Consider the following 6,000-nt stretch of genomic DNA (forward strand, 5'->3'; position numbering starts at 1 on the left):
ATATACATAAATTTAAAAGTAAGTACATGTAAATTAGTATAGAAAATGATAATACGTATAGGTTAAAAATGTATGTGTAAAATGTATAGATTAGAAATATATATAAAATAAAGTGTGTACTCATATAAGTAAGTGTAAAAATAATTTAAATTTTATGCAAAAACATATATATACGAAACATGCTAAGATGTTAAAACATATGCTAAAATATATGGGTAGAGTCAAAAACCATGACATGCATGAAAATACATTGACTTTATCATAATATATATACATGTATAAAAAGCGTTTTAAAACGAACCAATTTAAAAGAAAACGAGTAAATGGATATATATATATAATTACATATGTAGATATATGTACATGGAATGAAGTTAATTTATTATAAAATATATATATACATATACATATATATGTGATAATGTAAAAAACATTTGCACAAAATATATAAAACATGACAATAGTATTATATATAATAAATACAATAATAAAGAAGTAAATGTCGAGGCAATGAAGAAATGTACAAACGAGTAAATAAAAGAAACTGTGAATTTAAAGGATTGAATTAAAACTAAACTGAAACAAAAAGGATAATTTGAAAACCAAAAATGATATCGAAAGGGGTAGTATGCGATGCGCGTAAATGTCGAAGGACCTAAACTAGAAATATTCCAGTCCCCTAAAACACAGTATTTAAGCGCGGACCAATGTCCAAAACGCATACAAATTACAGGGAAAATTTAAAAGAAAAGGAAAATGCGAATATTAGCCGATTTGCACACGGCGCGAAAGGGGAGGGACTCATATTGTAAATAATCCCTCACCGCAAAAACACGCGGGTCATCGGGGCAGAACACCGGATCGGGATGGTTGGTACGACACCGTTTCAGTGCCATTGGTTACGGACTCGAAACGGCACCGTATTCAGACCTTTAAAAGACCCCGAATTTGGCTATTCAGCCATTTCCAAAACCCTAGCCCCCATTTTGCTTCCCCCTCGCCTGGCCCTAGCACTTCCCCTTTAGCGCCGATCTGTGTCTATCGGCAGAGACGAACAGCCTCGGGCTTCAAAGGACGGTCATTTCGGTCGTAGGATCCCTTCTACCCCGATTTCAACGAAGTCGATGGAACCCCTGGCACTTTCGCGAGGTAAGGTTTCGTTTTCTTTTTCATTTTTCCCTTTTTTGAGTATAGAAGGATGAAGAAAAACCACTGAAATAAATGAAGAACAGAGAGTTCAAAAAGGAAGGGAAATCACCTTCTCCATTTTTCGATTGCTTTCTATTCTCTGTATACAATATGCCTTCGTATTTCTTTTTGCTAATGCTCGCATAAAAAAGAAAAAAATACAAGTGAAAAAATGAAAGGCTTTATAGCCGAATAACAAAACAACAAAAAACATTTTTGTTCTCTTATTGGCTGTTGTTCTCTTGTTTTCTTTCGCAGGTACGGGGCGTGTGCTGGCACTAGGCGTGAGGGGGGCGTACGGGGCTATCGACGTGGAGGCACGAGCGGCGTTGGGGCTGAGGCGCTGGCATCGTACAGAGGCACTGTCTGGTTGCTGTTGCAGTGTGAGCCAGGGCTGTTAGGGTTCCCTTTCTTAGAATACTGGGCCTATCGGGCTAGTAATTGATATTGGGTCCTGGGCATTGTAAATTTGGGTTTAAAATTGGGTTATGTAACTTGGACTGATGGACTGTTAATATATTTTTGTTTATTATTATTCTTTGGTTTTGTGTTTATACGGGTCCGGGCTAAATTGGCCCATTACACTAATAATAATTTCTCCAACTTCATAAGGCAACTTAGTACCTATGTGGGTTTTCTTTTCTATTTCTTTTTATAGCATTTCTTTATTTATTTACTTTAGGATTTCATTGAATTTTATGGGAACTTGTAGATTTTATATAGTGTTTTATTTATATTTCGTTCCGGCTTTTCTTTTGCAATTGACAGTTTTGTTTTGGTTAAACAAGTTTGATTTTAAATAGACTAAGACTATCAATCTTGGCTGAAACCTAGCACAAAACTTTAAGGTTAATAGAAGCCTTCTATTATCATTGATAAGGAAAATTCAAGCAATTCCATGAGTATCCTAAGTCTCAAGCATTTAAAGTTCTTCTAGATGATTTTTTTCATATTTTTAATTTTCTTTGCTTTGCATTTCCCACAAAGAAGCAGTAAACTTTATTTGTCATATGTGTTTAAAACAATAATGCAAAGATTTCTTTTAGCCCTAGTTTGCTTGGTTTGATGCATAAGGATTGCAGTATCTAGACATGATCTGAGTATATTTGCATGTAATTTTGATGTAGGGATTCCGTAAGATTAATCCTAAAAGGTGGGAATTTGCCAATGAAGATTTTGTGAAAGATCAAAAGCATCTTTTTAAGAATATCCACCATAGAAAGCCTATTCATAGTCATAGTAATCCTTCTGTCAGTAGAGATTAAATCTAACCCTAGCATCTTCATTGCAACTAAGTAAGGAAATTGTATTACTGAGGGGGAGTTATTCTGGATTTTTTTAAAACTTTTTGTTTATAGTTTTTAGATAATTGCAAGTTGTTTTTGTTGCTACATTATCTTACTACTGCTATGATATGGCTTAGTTTCATTAATTCATTGTTTTCTCAACTTGTTTAGTTATAATTACTGTTAGTTAGTTATTGATGCAAACTCATCCTAACATTGATGATTGATTGTTTAATTAATTTCTAAGTTAAAGTTAGATTAAGTTAATGTGTATGTACCAAGGGAAAGCTTATGTAGACTGATGATTCTTGCTTCTTGCCTTACGAGTTTTTTTCAACAAATGGCCAAAAGCGAAAATTGTTGAAAAATATGAAACTAGCAATTTGGAGATGGTTTCCATATTTAGATGTTGGTTATTTATGGAAACATATATTTGGGCTATGTTAGTTATGTGGTGAATATCTAGCCCATTATGGAAGATCTTTTTGCTTTGGAATACAAATATTGGTAATTGATTTGTATCGAAACTCTCCAAGGCAATCCCTCAGATTATGGACTTTAGATTGGACCGTGATTCTTCTATTGAGCTGGCAAAAGTCTATATTTATCTCATATGTTATTATTATATCATGTTACTTTTATGGTATTATTGTTTTATTAGAATTTTTTTAGATATTCTATTGTAAGCAAGTCTCAAAACAAATGTCTATATTTTTTAAAGACTTGCCAATGAAAATGTACTAAGAGTTAGGGACTTAATTTGTTTTATTGTAAGAGTGTTATATTTATAGTAAAACTTGTTGTTGAGGTTTTTACTTGCTGTGATCACAATGGGTGATCATAGTGGTGAAAGTATTATATCTTCAAAGTACAAGGGTGAGGGAAATGATCACTAGGTTCACTCTGTATTTGTTGAAGAGAGTGTATATTTCTCACTAAGCTAGGCTTCACAGACGTGTGGAAACTGAATTACATAATCATCTTCTTGTTTCCTTTGTGTTTTCTGTTTTCTCACTTAGTGTTTGGAGAAGTGCCCTCCAACTCAAGCACCAATTTGATTGTGTTGTTTCTACTCTTAGCAACATCTTTTTTGCTAACACCATGCATAATGCTAAGGAAACTCTCTTGTAATAGCCTATTTTTTACTGGTATCGAAAATGGTGGTTTCATAACACCATTTCTAATGTTCGAGTCCATAAATATTAATATTTAATATTTACAAGGTTGGTATAGAGTTTAATTAAAGTTTAGCCCATTAATTTTGTTAACTGAATAGTTAATTAAGGCATAATGACTAAATTGTAAAAGTGGTAAAAATTAATTGTCATGGATTTTAATTAATTAAAGGACCAATTGAGCAATTGGACTCATCCAATTATGTTATACAATAGTGGAGGCTAGTTGTAAGCCATTAAACTTGATAAGTAAGTTTGATATTAATTAATTAAAGATTAAGTAAACTAATTAGGATTATTTAGAAGTTAATTAACGTATATAATTAAAATCAAAAGTTGTCATCTTCCATTTTGTTTTCTCCTTCAATTGAAACTTCAAAAAAATCCTAGGGAAGCTATTTTTATGGACTCAACTTTCGATCCTTCCATTTGGTAAGTTTTTAAGTCTTTTTCTTGTAATTTTTATATTTTTTAGGTCCCGGGAGCTTGATTTAGCTAGCCCTTATACCAAATTGTAAAATTGTTAAAGTTTTTAAAAGTTGTCATTAATGAATGCTTGATGAAGTTGGTGTTAATTTGTTAGATTTTAAGCTTAGAAATGAAAAAAATACTAGTTTGTAAACTTTAATTGCTAGTTTTTGAACATATGGACTAAAGTGTAAAGAATTCAAAATTGATGTGAAATTTCTATAATTATAGATATTAGAGGGCTGTAGAAGGATATAATTGTAATCGATTTTGAAATCGAGGCTCAAATTTGAAAGTTATAGCAATTTTGATTTTAGGTACTAAATTGAACAAAATGCAAAACTTTAAGGAACATTCAAAAAATGAAATTGAACTACCACATGCATAAAGTAGAATTTATAAATCATTTAGAATTAATAAATTGAAATGAATTATCATATAGATCGAGAATTGAATCAACCTGAAGATAATTGAGAAAAAGGAAAAATTCATATTAGTCCCCGACATCTTGTTATTACAGTTTCTGCCAGGTAAGTTTACATGGTGTAGTTATATATAATAGTAAAGTAAATATGTTTGACTTATGAATTTTTTTGTGTGTAAATGTAATTTTGAATTGGTTACGATTTGGTACAAAAAGATGAGATATAGACTAAATTGTAAATAAATTATAATATGTGCTATATGTGTCCAAATGGATACGAAATGTTTTATGATGAGATGATATGTATATGATGACACTACAGTGATTTAAATGTTACGAATACAATATTAATGTCTATGTGAACTTAGTAAACAATTAAGATACGAATGCCAATAGGCTTATTTGCGCGCTTGTATGAGTTTAGCATTTTAGTGCTCTCTATTTAGAACTACGGTGCTCTCTGGTGTGGTATAGTTACTCGTGCATCCGAGTTTATTTACTAGAGTTTATCGAGCTAAATGATTAACGCAAAAGAGAAATGACAATGAAATGTTACATGTTTGATGTTCAATATGAAAATTTGATGTTTTGATATCGCAAATGGAATTGAATTGTGAATTCTATGTGAATTGTACTAAATTGAATAGCATATTAATGTTGAATTATTATATGACTCGGTTATGTGGCGACTCACCTTATCGATGTGAAACGCTATGTCAGGAAAATTGTATCAAGTTAATTGGATTGTTATGTTTGATTATAAATCAAGAAACATTATTCGTTTTATTAACTATGAACTTACTAAGCGTTCAAAATGCTTACCTAGCTTTTTTTCCCTTTTCTGTAGATTGTTGGTTTGCGGAACTCGTCGATCAGATCACCTTGAAGCTCACACTATCCAACTATCAACTCGGTATACTTTTGCTTGTTTTAAACTCGGTTATGTGGCATATACATAAGTATTATATTTACATGAGTTTAGTTTGGATGAATAATTGTTTTGAATTTGATTAATGTTTGAATCATGAATGAGTTAATGCTCAAATGTGAGAATGTTTGTTTGGTAGCTTGTTGATATTTTGTGTGGCAATTTGGTAGCATAAATAAGCATTGATGTGACATTGTTAAAGGTTGGTTTGAATGGTCTAAAGGCTTGTGATGTAGGTTGAAATAGATTAAGTTGTTTGGTTGGAATTGATGTCAAATTGTGACATATTGGATTGAGTGATGTGTAAATGGTTAAATGCATGTTTTGGAATGAGTTTTTGGTTAATTTTGTGTGCAAGTGCAAGTGTGCAAATATGCACCAAATGAATATAAAGTTTGGTTGGTTGACAAAAGGCTTATTTTGTTCCAAAAACAGAGTCCATGTCACGATGTCAAGCGATGGTTGTCGCAACAAGATCTAGGTTTCTGGCCTTGACATGACAAGGAACCCTGTCATCACAATAAGGCAAAA

The 6,000-nt window shown here is 31.9% G+C and overlaps 1 long non-coding RNA gene across 1 annotated transcript; it reads left to right on the plus strand.

Annotated features, from left to right (window-relative positions):
* Nucleotides 1–726: 726 nt before the first annotated feature.
* On the plus strand, nucleotides 727–1,804 carry LOC108488426 (uncharacterized). Its single transcript, XR_001871755.2, has 2 exons — nucleotides 727–1,149; nucleotides 1,447–1,804. It is a non-coding gene; the product is annotated as an uncharacterized LOC108488426 (long non-coding RNA).
* The last annotated feature ends 4,196 nt before the right edge of the window (nucleotides 1,805–6,000 follow it).

This window comes from Gossypium arboreum, chromosome 10 (assembly GCF_025698485.1).
Source record: "Gossypium arboreum isolate Shixiya-1 chromosome 10, ASM2569848v2, whole genome shotgun sequence".
Lineage (NCBI taxonomy): Eukaryota > Viridiplantae > Streptophyta > Magnoliopsida > Malvales > Malvaceae > Gossypium > Gossypium arboreum.